The sequence below is a fragment of the Ambystoma mexicanum genome, chromosome 5p (assembly GCF_040938575.1).
Source record: "Ambystoma mexicanum isolate Mex_15411 chromosome 5p, UKY_AmexF1_1, whole genome shotgun sequence".
In the NCBI taxonomy this organism is placed as follows: domain Eukaryota; kingdom Metazoa; phylum Chordata; class Amphibia; order Caudata; family Ambystomatidae; genus Ambystoma; species Ambystoma mexicanum.
Window position 1 is genome coordinate 31,702,028 of NC_090930.1, and position 15,848 is coordinate 31,717,875.

Sequence of the window (15,848 nt, forward strand, 5' to 3'; positions counted from 1 at the left end):
CTGCCTGAGCCTCGTGCCCCTGCGGCCTGAGCCTCGTGCCCCTGCTGCCTGAGCCTCGTGCCCCTGCTGCCTGAGCCTCGTGCCCCTGCTGCCTGAGCCTCGTGCCCCTGCTGCCTGAGCCTCGTGCCCCTGCTGCCTGAGCCTCGTGCCCCTGCGGCCTGAGCCTCGTGCCCCTGCTGCCTGAGCCTCGTGCCCCTGCTGCCTGAGCCTCGTGCCCCTGCTGCCTGAGCCTCGTGCCCCTGCTGCCTGAGCCTCGTGCCCCTGCTGCCTGAGCCTCGTGCCCTTGCTGCCTGAGCCTCGTGCCCCTGCTGCCTGAGCCTCGTGCCCCTGCTGCCTGAGCCTCGTGCCCCTGCTGCCTGAGCCTCGTGCCCCTGCCTGAGCCTCGTGCCCCTGCTGCCTGAGCCTCGTGCCCCTGCTGCCTGAGCCTCGTGCCCCTGCTGCCTGAGCCTCGTGCCCCTGCTGCCTGAGCCTCGTGCCCCTGCTGCCTGAGCCTCGTGCCCCTGCTGCCTGAGCCTTGTGCCCCTGAGCTGCCTGAGCCTCGTGCCCCTGCTGCCTGAGCCTCATGCCCCTATGCTGCCTGAGCCCCATGCCCCTGCTCCCTGAGCCTCGTGCCACTAAGCTGCCTGAGCCTCGTGCCCCTGCTGCCTGAGCCTCGTGCCCCTGCTGCCTGAGCCTCGTGCCCCTGCTGCCTGAGACTCGTGCCCCTGCTGCCTGAGCCTTGTGCCCCTGAGCTGCCTGAGCCTCGTGCCCCTGCTGCCTGAGCCTCATGCCCCTATGCTGCCTGAGCCCCATGCCCCTGCTGCCTGAGCCTCGTGCCACTAAGCTGCCTGAGCCTCGTGCCCCTGCTGCCTGAGCCTCGTGCCCCTGCTGCCTGAGCCTCGTGCCCCTGCTGCCTGAGCCTTGTGCCCCTGAGCTGCCTGAGCCTCGTGCCCCTGCTGCCTGAGCCTCATGCCCCTATGCTGCCTGAGCCCCATGCCCCTGCTGCCTGAGCCCCATGCCCCTGCTGCCTGAGCCTCGTGCCCCTGAGCTGCCTGAGCCTCGTGCCCCTATGCTGCCTGAGCCTCGTGCACCTAAGCTGCCTGAGCCTCGTGCCCCTGCTGCCTGAGCCTCGTGCCCCTGCTGCCTGAGCCTTGTGCCCCTGAGCTGCCTGAGCCTCGTGCCCCTGCTGCCTGAGCCTCATGCCCCTATGCTGCCTGAGCCCCATGCCCCTGCTGCCTGAGCCCCATGCCCCTGCTGCCTGAGCCTCGTGCCCCTGAGCTGCCTGAGCCTCGTGCCCCTATGCTGCCTGAGCCTCGTGCACCTAAGCTGCCTGAGCCTCGTGCCCCTGCTGCCTGAGCCTCGTGCCCCTGCTGCCTGAGCCTCGTGCCCCTGCTGCCTGAGCCTCGTGCCCCTGCTGCCTGAGCCTTGTGCCCCTGAGCTGCCTGAGCCTCGTGCCCCTGCTGCCTGAGCCTCATGCCCCTATGCTGCCTGAGCCCCATGCCCCTGCTGCCTGAGCCTCGTGCCACTAAGCTGCCTGAGCCTCGTGCCCCTGCTGCCTGAGCCTCGTGCCCCTGCTGCCTGAGCCTCGTGCCCCTGCTGCCTGAGCCTTGTGCCCCTGAGCTGCCTGAGCCTCGTGCCCCTGCTGCCTGAGCCTCATGCCCCTATGCTGCCTGAGCCCCATGCCCCTGCTGCCTGAGCCTCGTGCCCCTGAGCTGCCTGGGCCTCGTGCCCCTAAGCTGCCTGAGCCTCGTGCCCCTGCTGCCTGAGCCTCGTGCCCCTATGCTGCCTGAGCCTCGTGCCCCTGCTGCCTGAGCCTCGTGCCCCTGAGCGGCCTGAGCCTCGTGCCCCTGAGCTGCCTGAGCCTCGTGCCCCTGCTGCCTGAGCCTTGTGCCCCTGAGCTGCCTGAGCCTCGTGCCCCTGCTGCCTGAGCCTCATGCCCCTATGCTGCCTGAGCCCCATGCCCCTGCTGCCTGAGCCTCGTGCCCCTGAGCTGCCTGGGCCTCGTGCCCCTAAGCTGCCTGAGCCTCGTGCCCCTGCTGCCTGAGCCTCGTGCCCCTGCTGCCTGAGCCTCGTGCCCCTGCTGCCTGAGCCTCGTGCCCCTGCTGCCTGAGCCTTGTGCCCCTGAGCTGCCTGAGCCTCGTGCCCCTGCTGCCTGAGCCTCATGCCCCTATGCTGCCTGAGCCCCATGCCCCTGCTGCCTGAGCCTCGTGCCCCTGAGCTGCCTGGGCCTCGTGCCCCTAAGCTGCCTGAGCCTCGTGCCCCTGCTGCCTGAGCCTCGTGCCCCTGCTGCCTGAGCCTCGTGCCCCTGCTGCCTGAGCCTCGTGCCCCTGCTGCCTGAGCCTTGTGCCCCTGAGCTGCCTGAGCCTCGTGCCCCTGCTGCCTGAGCCTCATGCCCCTATGCTGCCTGAGCCCCATGCCCCTGCTGCCTGAGCCTCGTGCCCCTGAGCTGCCTGGGCCTCGTGCCCCTAAGCTGCCTGAGCCTCGTGCCCCTGCTGCCTGAGCCTCGTGCCCCTGCTGCCTGAGCCTCATGCCCCTATGCTGCCTGAGCCTCATGCCCCTATGCTGCCTGGGCCTCATGCCCCTATGCTGCCTGGGCCTCATGCCCCTATGCTGCCTGAGCCTCGTGCCCCTGCTGCCTGAGCCTCGTGCCCCTATGCTGCCTGAGCCTCGTGCCCCTGCTGCCTGAGCCTCGTGCCCCTGAGCGGCCTGAGCCTCGTGCCCCTGCTGCCTGAGCCTCGTGCCCCTGCTGCCTGAGCCTCGTGCCCCTATGCTGCCTGAGCCTCGTGCCCCTGCTGCCTGAGCCTCGTGCCCCTATGCTGCCTGAGCCTCATGCCCCTATGCTGCCTGGGCCTCATGCCCCTATGCTGCCTGGGCCTCGTGCCCCTATGCTGCCTGAGCCTCGTGCCCCTGCTGCCTGAGCCTCGTGCCCCTATGCTGCCTGAGCCTCGTGCCCCTGCTGCCTGAGCCTCGTGCCCCTGCTGCCTGAGCCTCGTGCCCCTGCTGCCTGAGCCTCGTGCCCCTGCTGCCTGAGCCTCGTGCCCCTATGCTGCCTGAGCCTCGTGCCCCTGCTGCCTGAGCCTCGTGCCCCTGCTGCCTGAGCCTCGTGCCCCTGCTGCCTGAGCCTCGTGCCCCTGCTGCCTGAGCCTCGTGCCCCTATGCTGCCTGAGCCTCGTGCCCCTGCTGCCTGAGCCTCGTGCCCCTGCTGCCTGAGCCTCGTGCCCCTGCTGCCTGAGCCTCGTGCCCCTATGCTGCCTGAGCCTCGTGCACCTAAGCTGCCTGAGCCTCGTGCCCCTGCTGCCTGAGCCTCATGCCCCTGCTGCCTGAGCCTCGTGCCCCTATGCTGCCTGAGCCTCGTGCACCTAAGCTGCCTGAGCCTCGTGCCCCTGCTGCCTGAGCCTCGTGCCCCTGCTGCCTGAGCCTCGTGCCCCTGCTGCCTGAGCCTTGTGCCCCTGCTGCCTGAGCCTCGTGCCCCTGCTGCCTGGGCCTCATGCCCCTATGCTGCCTGAGCCTCGTGCCCCTAAGCTGCCTGAGCCTCGTGCCCCTAAGCTGCCTGAGCCTCGTGCCCCTGCTGCCTGAGCCTCGTGCCCCTGCTGCCTGAGCCTCGTGCCCCTAAGCTGCCTGAGCCTCGTGCCCCTGCTGCCTGAGCCTCGTGCCCCTGCTGCCTGAGCCTCATGCCCCTAAGCTGCCTGAGCCTCGTGCCCCTAAGCTGCCTGAGCCTCGTGCCCCTAAGCTGCCTGAGCCTCGTGCCACTAAGCTGCCTGAGCCTCGTGCCCCTGCTGCCTGAGCCTCGTGCCCCTGCTGCCTGAGCCTCATGCCCCTAAGCTGCCTGAGCCTCGTGCCCCTAAGCTGCCTGAGCCTCGTGCCCCTAAGCTGCCTGAGCCTCGTGCCCCTGCTGCCTGAGCCTCGTGCCCCTAAGCTGCCTGAGCCTCGTGCCCCTAAGCTGCCTGAGCCTCGTGCCCCTAAGCTGCCTGAGCCTCGTGCCCCTGCTGCCTGAGCCTCGTGCCCCTGCTGCCTGAGCCTCATGCCCCTAAGCTGCCTGAGCCTCGTGCCCCTAAGCTGCCTGAGCCTCGTGCCCCTAAGCTGCCTGAGCCTCGTGCCACTAAGCTGCCTGAGCCTCGTGCCCCTGCTGCCTGAGCCTCGTGCCCCTGCTGCCTGAGCCTCATGCCCCTAAGCTGCCTGAGCCTCGTGCCCCTAAGCTGCCTGAGCCTCGTGCCCCTAAGCTGCCTGAGCCTCGTGCCACTAAGCTGCCTGAGCCTCGTGCCCCTGCTGCCTGAGCCTCGTGCCCCTGCTGCCTGAGCCTTGTGCCCCTGCTGCCTGAGCCTCGTGCCCCTGAGCTGCCTGAGCCTCATGCCCCTAAACTGCCTGAGCCTCGTGCCCCTGCTGCCTGAGCCTCGTGCCCCTATGCAGCCTGAGCCTCATGCCTCTAAGCTGCCTGAGCCTCGTGCCCCTAAGCTGCCTGAGCCTCGTGCCCCTGCTGCCTGAGCCTCGTGCCCCTGCTGCCTGAGCCTCATGCCCCTAAGCTGCCTGAGCCTCGTGCCCCTAAGCTGCCTGAGCCTCGTGCCCCTAAGCTGCCTGAGCCTCGTGCCACTAAGCTGCCTGAGCCTCGTGCCCCTGCTGCCTGAGCCTCGTGCCCCTGCTGCCTGAGCCTCATGCCCCTAAGCTGCCTGAGCCTCGTGCCCCTAAGCTGCCTGAGCCTCGTGCCCCTAAGCTGCCTGAGCCTCGTGCCACTAAGCTGCCTGAGCCTCGTGCCCCTGCTGCCTGAGCCTCGTGCCCCTGCTGCCTGAGCCTTGTGCCCCTGCTGCCTGAGCCTCGTGCCCCTGAGCTGCCTGAGCCTCATGCCCCTAAACTGCCTGAGCCTCGTGCCCCTGCTGCCTGAGCCTCGTGCCCCTATGCAGCCTGAGCCTCATGCCTCTAAGCTGCCTGAGCCTCGTGCCCCTAAGATGCCTGAGCCTCGTGCCCCTAAGCTGCCTGAGCCTCGTGCCCCTAAGCTGCCTGGGCCTCGTGCCCCTATGCTGCCTGGGCCTCGTGCCCCTAAGCTGCCTGAGCCTCGTGCCCCTAAGCTGCCTGAGCCTTGTGCCCCTATGCTGCCTGAGCCTCGTGCCCCTATGCTGCCTGGGCCTCGTGCCCCTAAACTGCCTGAGCCTCGTGCCCCTGCTGCCTGAGCATTGTGCCCCTATGCTGCCTGAGCCTCGTGCCCCTATGCTGCCTGGGCTTTGTGCCCCTAAGCTGCCTGAGCCTCGTGCCCCTGCTGCCTGAGCGTTGTGCCCCTATGCTGCCTGAGCCTCGTGCCCCTATGCTGCCTGGGCCTCGTGCCCCTAAGCTGCCTGAGCCTCGTGACCCTAAGCTGCCTGACCTCATGCTCCTAAGCTGCCTGAGCCTCGTGCCCCTATGCTGCCTGAGCCTCGTGCCCCTATGCTGCCTGGGCCTCATGCCCCTAAGCTGCCTGAGCCTCATGCCCCTAGGCTGCCTGAGCCTCGTGCCCCTAGGCTGCCTGGGCCTCGTGCCCCTATGCTGCCTGGGCCTCATGCCCCTAAGCTGCCTGAGCCTCATGCCCCTAAGCTGCCTGAGCCTTGTGCCCCTGCTGCCTGAGCCTCGTGCCCCTGAGCTGCCTGAGCCTCGTGCCCCTGCTGCCTGGGCCTCGTGCCCCTAAGCTGCCTGAGCCTCGTGCCCCTGCTGCCTGAGCCTCGTGTCCCTAAAATGCCTGAGCCTTGTGCCCCTGCTGCCTGAGCCTCGTGCCCCTAAGCTGCCTGAGCCTCGTGTCCCTATGCTGCCTGAGCCTCATGCCCCTATGCTGCCTGGGCCTCAAGCCCCTGCTGCCTGAGCCTCGTGGCCCTAAGCTGCCTGGGCCTCGTGCCCCTGCTGCCTGAGCCTCGTGTCCCTAAAATGCCTGAGCCTTGTGCCCCTGCTGCCTGAGCCTCGTGCCCCTAAGCTGCCTGAGCCTCGTGCCCCTATGCTGCCTGAGCCTCGTGCCCCTATGCTGCCTGGGCCTCATGCCCCTGCTGCCTGAGCCTCATGCCCCTATGCTGCCTGAGCCTCATGCCCCTATGCTGCCTGGGCCTCATGCCCCTATGCTGCCTGGGCCTCATGCCCCTATGCTGCCTGAGCCTCGTGCCCCTAAGCTGCCTGAGCCTCGTGCCCCTATGCTGCCTGAGCCTCGTGCCCCTGCTGCCTGAGCCTCGTGCCCCTATGCTGCCTGGGCCTCATGCCCCTATGCTGCCTGAGCCTCGTGCCCCTGCTGCCTGAGCCTCATGCCCCTGCTGCCTGAGCCTCATGCCCCTATGCTGCCTGAGCCTCATGCCCCTATGCTGCCTGAGCCTCATGCCCCTGCTGCCCGAGCCTCGTGCCCCTAAGCTGCCTGAGCCTCGTGCCCCTATGCTGCCTGAGCCTCGTGCCCCTAAGATGCCTGAGCCTCGTGCCCCTGAGCTGCCTGAGCCTCGTGCCCCTGAGCTGCCTGAGCCTCATGCCCCTAAACTGCATGAGCCTCATGCCCCTAAACTGCCTGAGCCTCGTGCCCCTATGCTGCCTGAGCCTCGTGCCCCTAAGCTGCCTGAGCCTCGTGCCCATGAGCTGCCTGAGCCTCGTGCCCCTAAGCTGCCTGAGCCTTGTGCCCCTGCTGCCTGAGCCTCGTGCCCCTGAGCTGCCTGAGCCTCATGCCCCTGAGCTGCCTGAGCCTCGTGCCCCTGCTGCCTGAGCCTCGTGCCCCTGCAGCCTGAGCCTCATGCCACTAAGCTGCCTGAGCCTCGTGCCCCTGCTGCCTGAGCCTCGTGCCCCTGCTGCCTGAGCCTCATGCCACTAAGCTGCCTGAGCCTCGTGCCCCTGCTGCCTGAGCCTTGTGCCCCTGCTGCCTGAGCCTCATGCCACTAAGCTGCCTGAGCCTCATGCCCCTAAGCTGCCTGAGCCTCGTGCCCCTGCTGCCTGAGCCTCGTGCCCCTGCTGCCTGAGCCTCATGCCACTAAGCTGCCTGAGCCTCGTGCCCCTGCTGCCTGAGCCTTGTGCCCCTGCTGCCTGAGCCTCGTGCCCCTGAGCTGCCTGAGCCTCGTGCCCCTAAGCTGCCTGAGCCTCGTGCCCCTAAGATGCCTGAGCCTCGTGCCCCTAAACTGCCTGAGCCTCGTGTCCCTAAACTGCCTCAGCCTCGTGCCCCTAAGCTGCCTGAGCCTCGTGCTCCTAAAATGCCTGAGCCTCGTGCCCCTAAACTGCCTGAGCCTCGTGCCCCTAAACTGCCTGAGCCTCGTGCCCCTGAGCTGCCTGAGCCTCGTGCCCCTGAGCTGCCTGAGCCTCGTGCCCCTGAGCTGCCTGAGCCTCGTGCCCCTAAACTGCCTGAGCCTCGTGCCCCTAAGCTGCCTGAGCCTCGTGCCCCTATGCTGCCTGAGCCTCGTGCCCCTAAGATGCCTGAGCCTTGTGCCCCTGCTGCCTGAGCCTCGTGTCCCTAAGCTGCCTGAGCCTCGTGCCCCTAAGCTGCCTGGGCCTCGTGCCCCTATGCTGCCTAAGTTGCCTGAGCCTCGTGCCCCTATGCTGCCTGGGCCTCGTGCCCCTATGCTGCCTGGGCCTCGTGCCCCTATGCTGCCTAAGTTGCCTGAGCCTCGTGCCCCTATGCTGCCTGGGCCTCGTGCCCCTGCTGCCTGAGCCTCATGCCCCTGCTGCCTGAGCCTCGTGCCCCTATGCTGCCTGGGCCTCATGCACCTATGCTGCCTGGGCCTCATGCCCCTGCTGCCTGAGCCACATGCCCCTATGCTGCCTGGGCCTCATGCCCCTAAGTTGCCTGGGCCTCATGCCCCTATGCTGCCTGAGCCTCATGCCCCTGCTGCCTGAGCCTCATGCCCCTATGCTGCCTGGGCCTCATGCCCCTATGCTGCCTGGGCCTCATGCCCCTATGCTGCCTGAGCCTCATGCCCCTGCTGCCTGGGCCTCATGCCCCTGCTGCCTGAGCCTCATGCCCCTGCTGCCTGAGCCCCATGCCCCTATGCTGCCTGGGCCTCATGCCCCTGCTGCCTGAGCCTCATGCCCCTATGCTGCCTGAGCCCCATGCCCCTATGCTGCCTGGGCCTCATGCCCCTGTGCTGCCTGGGCCTCATGCCCCTATGCTGCCTGAGCCTCATGCCCCCCTATGCTGCCTGAGCCTCATGCCCCTATGCTGCCTGGGCCTCATGCCCCTATGCTGCCTGAGCCTCATGCCCCTGTGCTGCCTGGGCCTCATGCCCCTATGCTGCCTGGGCCTCATGCCCCTATGCTGCCTGGGCCTCATGCCCCTATGCTGCCTGGGCCTCATGCCCCTGCTGCCTGAGCCTCATGCCCCTATGCTGCCTGAGCCTCGTGCCCCTATGCTGCCTGGGCCTCGTGCCCCTAAGTTGCCTGAGCCTCGTGCCCCTATGCTGCCTGAGCCCCGTGCCCCTATGCTGCCTGAGCCCCGTGCCCCTGCTGCCTGGGCCCCGTGCCCCTATGCTGCCTGGGCCTCGTGCCCCTATGCTGCCTGGGCCTCGTGCCCCTATGCTGCCTGAGCCTCATGCCCCTGCTGCCTGAGCCCCATGCCCCTATGCTGCCTGAGCCCCATGCCCCTATGCTGCCTGGGCCTCATGCCCCTATGCTGCCTGAGCCCCATGCCCCTATGCTGCCTGGGCCTCATGCCCCTATGCTGCCTGGGCCTCATGCCCCTATGCTGCCTGGGCCCCATGCCCCTGCTGCCTGAGCCCCATGCCCATATGCTGCCTGGGCCCGATGCCCCTATGCTGCCTGGGCCCGATGCCTATGCTGCCTGAGCCCCATGCCCCTGCTGCCTGAGACTCATGCCCCTATGCTGCCTGAGCCTCATGCCCCTGCTGCCTGAGCCTCATGCCCCTATGCTGCCTGAGCCTCATGCCCCTATGCTGCCTGAGCCTCATGCCCCTGCTGCCTGGGCCTCATGCCCCTGCTGCCTGAGCCTCATGCCCCTATGCTGCCTGAGCCTCATGCCCCTGCTGCCTGGGCCTCATGCCCCTGTTGCCTGAGCCTCATGCCCCCATGCTGCCTGAGCCTCATGCCCCTGCTGCCTGAGCCTCATGCCCCTATGCTGCCTGAGCCTCATGCCACTATGCTGCCTGGGCCTCATGCCCCTGCTGCCTGAGCCCCCTGCCCCTATGCTGCCTGAGCCTCATGCCCCTATGCTGCCTGGGCCTCATACCCCTATGCTGCCTGAGCCTCATGCCCCTATGCTGCCTGAGCCTCATGTCCCTATGCTGCCTGGGCCTCATGCCCCTATGCTGCCTGGGCCTCATGCCCCTATGCTGCCTGGGCCTCATGCCCCTATGCTGCCTGAGCCTCATGCCCCTATGCTGCCTGGGCCTCATGCCCCTATGCTGCCTGAGCCTCATGCCCCTATGCTGCCTGAGCCCTATTCCCCTATGCTGCCTGGGCCTCATGCCCCTATGCTGCCTGGGCCTCATGCCCCTATGCTGCCTGGGCCTCATGCCCCTAAGCTGCCTGGGCCTCATGCCCCTATGCTACCTGGGCCTCATGCCCCTATGCTGCCTGGGCCTCATGCCCCTAAGCTGCCTGGGCCTCATGCCCCTATGCTGCCTGGGCCTCATGCCCCTGCTGCCTGAGCCTCATGCCCCTGCTGCCTGAGCCTCATGCCCCTATGCTGCCTGAGCCCCATGCCCCTATGCTGCCTGGGCCTCATGCCCCTATGCTGCCTGAGCCTCATGCCCCCCTATGCTGCCTGGGCCTCATGCCCCTATGCTGCCTGAGCCTCATGCCCCTATGCTGCCTGGGCCTCATGCCCCTATGCTGCCTGGGCCTCGTGCCCCTATGCTGCCTGGGCCTCGTGCCCCTATGCTGCCTGGGCCTCGTGCCCCTATGCTGCCTGAGCCTCGTGCCCCTATGCTGCCTGGGCCTCGTGCCCCTAAGTTGCCTGAGCCTCGTGCCCCTATGCTGCCTGAGCCCCGTGCCCCTATGCTGCCTGAGCCCCGTGCCCCTGCTGCCTGGGCCCCGTGCCCCTATGCTGCCTGGGCCCCGTGCCCCTATGCTGCCTGGGCCCCGTGCCCCTATGCTGCCTGGGCCTCGTGCCCCTATGCTGCCTGGGCCTCGTGCCCCTATGCTGCCTGAGCCTCATGCCCCTGCTGCCTGAGCCCCATGCCCCTATGCTGCCTGAGCCCCATGCCCCTACGCTGCCTGGCCTCATGCCCCTACGCTGCCTCGGCCTCATGTCCCTACGCTGCCTGGGCCTCATGCCCCTGCTGCCTGAGCCCCATGCCCCTATGCTGCCTGAGCCTTATGCCCCTGCTGCCTGGGCCCGATGCCCCTATGCTGCCTGAGCCCCATGCCCCTGCTGCCTGAGACCCATGCCCCTGCTGCCTGAGCCTCATGCCCCTATGCTACCTGAGCCTCATGCCCCTGCTGCCTGAGCCTCATGCCCCTATGCTGCCTGAGCCTCATGCCCCTATGCTGCCTGAGCCTCATGCCCCTGCTGCCTGGGCCTCATGCCCCTGCTGCCTGAGCCTCATGCCCCTATGCTGCCTGAGCCTCATGCCCCTGCTGCCTGGGCCTCATGCCCCTGTTGCCTGAGCCTCATGCCCCCATGCTGCCCGAGCCTCATGCCCCTGCTGCCTGAGCCTCATGCCCCTATGCTGCCTGGGCCTCATGCCACTATGCTGCCTGGGCCTCATGCCCCTATGCTGCCTGAGCCTCATACCCCTATGCTGCCTGGGCCTCATGCCCCTATGCTGCCTGAGCCTCATGCCCCTATGCTGCCTGAGCCTCATGCCCCTATGATGCCTGGGCCTCATGCCCCTATGCTGCCTGGGCCTCATGCCCCTATGCTGCCTGGGCCTCATGCCCCTATGCTGCCTGGGCCTCATGCCCCTATGCTGCCTGGGCCTCATGCCCCTATGCTGCCTGAGCCCCATGCCCCTATGCTGCCTGAGCCCTATGCCCCGATGCTGCCTGGGCCTCATGCCCCTATGCTGCCTGGGCCTCATGCCCCTATGCTGCCTGGGCCTCATGCCCCTAAGCTGCCTGGGCCTCATGCCCCTATGCTGCCTGGGCCTCATGCCCCTGCTGCCTGAGCCTCATGCCCCTATGCTGCCTGGGCCTCATGCCCCTATGCTGCCTGGGCCTGATGCCCCTATGCTGCCTGGGCCTCATGCCCCTATGCTGCCTGGGCCTCATGCCCCTATGCTGCCTGAGCCTCATGCCCCTATGCTGCCTGGGCCTCATGCCCCTGCTGCCTGGGCCTCATGACCCTGCTGCATGGGCCTCATGCCCCTATGCTGCTTGGGCCTCATGCCCCTAAGATGCCTGAGCCTCATGCCCCTGCTGCCTGAGCCTCATGCCCCTGCTGCCTGAGCCTCATGCCCCTATGCTGCCTGAGCCTCAGGCCCCTATGCTGCCTGAGCCTCATGCCACTATGCGGCCTGGGCCTCATGCCCCTATGCTGCCTGGGCCTCATGCCCCTATGCTGCCTAGGCCTCATACTCCTATGCTGCCTGGGCCTCGTGCCCCTATGCTGCCTGAGCCTCATGCCCCTATGCTGCCTGAGCCTCATGCCCCTATGCTGCCTGGGCCTCATGCCCCTATGCTGCCTGGGCCTCATGCCCCTATGCTGCCTGGGCCTCATGCCCCTATGCTGCCTGAGCCTCATGCCCCTATGCTGCCTGAGCCTCATGCCCCTATGCTGCCTGGGCCTCATGCCCCTATGCTGCCTGGGCCTCATACTCCTATGCTGCCTGGGCCTCATGCCCCTATGCTGCCTGAGCCTCATGCCCCTATGCTGCCTGAGCCTCATGCCCCTATGCTGCCTGGGCCTCATGCCCCTATGCTGCCTGGGCCTCATGCCCCTATGCTGCCTGGGCCTGATGCCCCTATGATGCCTGGGCCTCATGCCCCTGCTGACTGAGCCTCATGCCCCTATGCTGCCTGGGCCTGATGCCCCTATGCTGCCTGGGCCTCATGCCCCTATGCTGCCTGGGCCTCATGCCCCTATGCTGCCTGAGCCTCATGCCCCTATGCTGCCTCAGCCTGATGCCCCTATGCTGCCTGGGCCTCCTGCCCCTATGCTGCCTGGGCCTCATGCACCTATGCTGCCTGAGCCTCATGCCACTAAGCTGCCTGAGCCTCGTGCCCCTAAGCTGCCTGGGCCTCGTGCCCCTATGCTGCCTGGGCCTCGTGCCCCTAAGCTGCCTGAGCCTTGTGCCCTTTAAATGCCTGAGCCTCGTGCCCCTAAATTGCCTGAGCCTGGTGCCCCTAAGCTGCCTGAGCCTGGTGCCCCTATGCTGCCTGAGCCTTGTGCCCCTATGCTGCCTGAGCCTCGTGCCCCTATGCTGCCTGGGCCTCTTGCCCCTATGCTGCCTGAGCCTCGTGCCCCTATGCTGCCTGAGCCTCGTGCCCCTATGCTGCCTGGGCCTCGTGCCCCTAAGTTGCCTGAGCCTCGTGCCCCTATGCTGCCTGAGCCTCGTGCCCCTATGCTGCCTGGGCCTCGTGCCCCTGCTGCCTGAGCCTCGTGCCCCTGCTGCCTGAGCCTCGTGCCCCTATGCTGCCTGGGCCTCGTGCACCTATGCTGCCTGGGCCTCGTGCACCTATGCTGCCTGGGCCTCATGCCCCTATGCTGCCTGAGCCTCATGCCCCTATGCTGCCTGGGCCTCATGCCCCTAAGTTGCCTGGGCCTCATGCCCCTGCTGCCTGAGCCTCATGCCCCTATGCTGCCTGGGCCTCATGCCCCTAAGTTGCCTGGGCCTCATTCCCCTATGCTGCCTGAGCCTCATGCCCCTGCTGCCTGAGCCTCATGCCCCTGCTGCCTGAGCCTCATGCCCCTAAGTTGCCTGGGCCTCATGCCCCTAAGTTGCCTGGGCCTCATGCCCCTATGCTGCCTGAGCCTCATGCCCCTGCTGCCTGGGCCTCATGCCCCTGCTGCCTGGGCCTCATGCCCCTATGCTGCCTGAGCCTCATGCCCCTAAGTTGCCTGGGCCTCATGCCCCTATGCTGCCTGGGCCTCATGTCCCTATGCTGCCTGAGCCTTATGCCCCTATGCTGCCTGAGCCCCATGCCCCTATGCTGCCTGGGCCTCATGCCCCTGCTGCCTGACCCTCATGCCCCTGCTGCCTGAGCCTCATGCCCCTATGCTGCCTGAGCCTCATGCCCCTATGCTGCCTGAGCCTCATGCCCCTGCTGCCTGGGCCTCATGCCCCTGCTGCCTGAGCCTCATGCCCCTATGCTGCCTGAGCCTCATGCCCCTGCTGCCTGAGCCTCATGCCCCTATGCTGCCTGGGCCTCATGCCCCTATGCTGCCTGAGCCTCATGCCCCTAAGTTGCCTGGGCCTCATGCCCCTATGCTGCCTGGGCCTCATGTCCCTATGCTGCCTGAGCCTTATGCCCCTATGCTGCCTGAGCCCCATGCCCCTATGCTGCCTGGGCCTCATGTCCCTATGCTGCCTGAGCCTTATGCCCCTATGCTGCCTGAGCCCCATGCCCCTATGCTGCCTGGGCCTCATGCCCCTGCTGCCTGACCCTCATGCCCCTGCTGCCTGAGCCTCATGCCCCTATGCTGCCTGAGCCTCATGCCCCTATGCTGCCTGAGCCTCATGCCCCTGCTGCCTGGGCCTCATGCCCCTGCTGCCTGAGCCTCATGCCCCTATGCTGCCTGAGCCTCATGCCCCTGCTGCCTGAGCCTCATGCCCCTATGCTGCCTGAGCCTCATGCCCCTGCTGCCTGGGCCTCATGCCCCTGCTGCCTGACCCTCATGCCCCTATGCTGCCTGAGCCTCATGCCCCTGCTGCCTGAGCCTCATGCCCCTATGCTGCCTGGGCCTCATGCCCCTATGCTGCCTGGGCCTCATGCCCCTATGCTGCCTGAGCCTCATGCCACTATGCTGCCTGGGCCTCATGCCCCTGTGCTGCCTGGGCCTCATGCCCCTATGCTGCCTGAGCCTCATGCCCCTATGCTGCCTGAGCCCTATGCCCCTATGCTGCCTGGGCCTCATGCCCCTATGCTGCCTGGGCCCGATGCCCCTGCTGCCTGAGCCTCATGCCCCTATGCTGCCTGGGCCTCATGCCCCTATGCTGCCTGAGCCTCATGCCCCTATGCTGCCTGGGCCTCATGCCCCTATGCTGCCTGAGCCTCATGCCCCTATGCTGCCTGGGCCTCATGCCCCTGCTGCCTGAGCCCCATGCCCCTATGCTGCCTGAGCCCCATGCCCCTATGCTGCCTGGGCCCCATGCCCCTATGCTGCCTGAGCCCCATGCCCCTGCTGCCTGGGCCCCATGCCCCTATGCTGCCTGAGCCCCATGCCCCTGCTGCCTGGGCCTCATGCCCCTATGCTGCCTGGGCCTCATGCCCCTATGCTGCCTGGGCCTCATGCCCCTGCTGCCTGAGCCCCATGCCCCTATGCTGCCTGAGCCCCATGCCCCTATGCTGCCTGGGCCTCATGCCCCTATGCTGCCTGAGCCCCATGCCCCTATGCTGCCTAGGCCTCATGCCCCTATGCTGCTGGGCCTGATGCCCCTATGCTGCCTGGGCCTCATGCCCCTATGCTGCCTGAGCCTCATGCCCCTATGCTGCCTGGGCCTCATGCCCCTATGCTGCCTGGGCCCCATGCCCCTATGCTGCCTGGGCCTCATGCCCCTGCTGCCTGAGCCCCATGCCCCTATGCTGCCTGAGCCCCATGCCCCTATGCTGCCTGAGCCCCATGCCCCTATGCTGCCTGGGCCCGATGCCCCTATGCTGCCTGGGCCTCATGCCCCTATGCTGCCTGGGCCTCATGCCCCTATGCTGCCTGGGCCTCATGCCCCTGCTGCCTGAGCCTCATGCCCCTATGCTGCTGGGCCTGATGCCCCTATGCTGCCTGGGCCTCATGCCCCTTTGCTGCCTGAGCCTCATGCCCCTATGCTGCCTGGGCCTCATGCCCCTGCTGCCTGAGCCCCATGCCCCTATGCTGCCTGAGCCTCATGCCCCTATGCTGCCTGGGCCTCATGCCCCTATGCTGCCTGGGCCTCATGCCCCTGCTGCCTGAGCCCCATGCCCCTATGCTGCCTGGGCTCCATGCCCCTATGCTGCCTGGGCCCCAGGCCCCTATGCTGCCTGGGCCTCATGCCCCTATGCTGCCTGGGCCTCATGCTCCTATGCTGCCTGGGCCTCATGCCCCTATGCTGCCTGGGCCTCGTGCACCTATGCTGCCTGGGCCTCGTGCACCTATGCTGCCTGGGCCTCATGCCCCTATGCTGCCTGAGCCTCATGCCCCTATGCTGCCTGGGCCTCATGCCCCTAAGTTGCCTGGGCCTCATGCCCCTGCTGCCTGAGCCTCATGCCCCTATGCTGCCTGGGCCTCATGCCCCTAAGTTGCCTGGGCCTCATTCCCCTATGCTGCCTGAGCCTCATGCCCCTGCTGCCTGAGCCTCATGCCCCTGCTGCCTGAGCCTCATGCCCCTAAGTTGCCTGGGCCTCATGCCCCTAAGTTGCCTGGGCCTCATGCCCCTATGCTGCCTGAGCCTCATGCCCCTGCTGCCTGGGCCTCATGCCCCTGCTGCCTGGGCCTCATGCCCCTATGCTGCCTGAGCCTCATGCCCCTAAGTTGCCTGGGCCTCATGCCCCTATGCTGCCTGGGCCTCATGTCCCTATGCTGCCTGAGCCTCATGCCCCTAAGCTGCCTGAGCCCCATGCCCCTATGCTGCCTGGGCCTCATGCCCCTGCTGCCTGACCCTCATGCCCCTGCTGCCTGAGCCTCATGCCCCTATGCTGCCTGAGCCTCATGCCACTATGCTGCCTGAGCCTCATGCCCCTGCTGCCTGGGCCTCATGCCCCTGCTGCCTGAGCCTCATGCCCCTATGCTGCCTGAGCCTCATGCCCCTGCTGCCTGAGCCTCATGCCCCTATGCTGCCTGAGCCTCATGCCCCTGCTGCCTGGGCCTC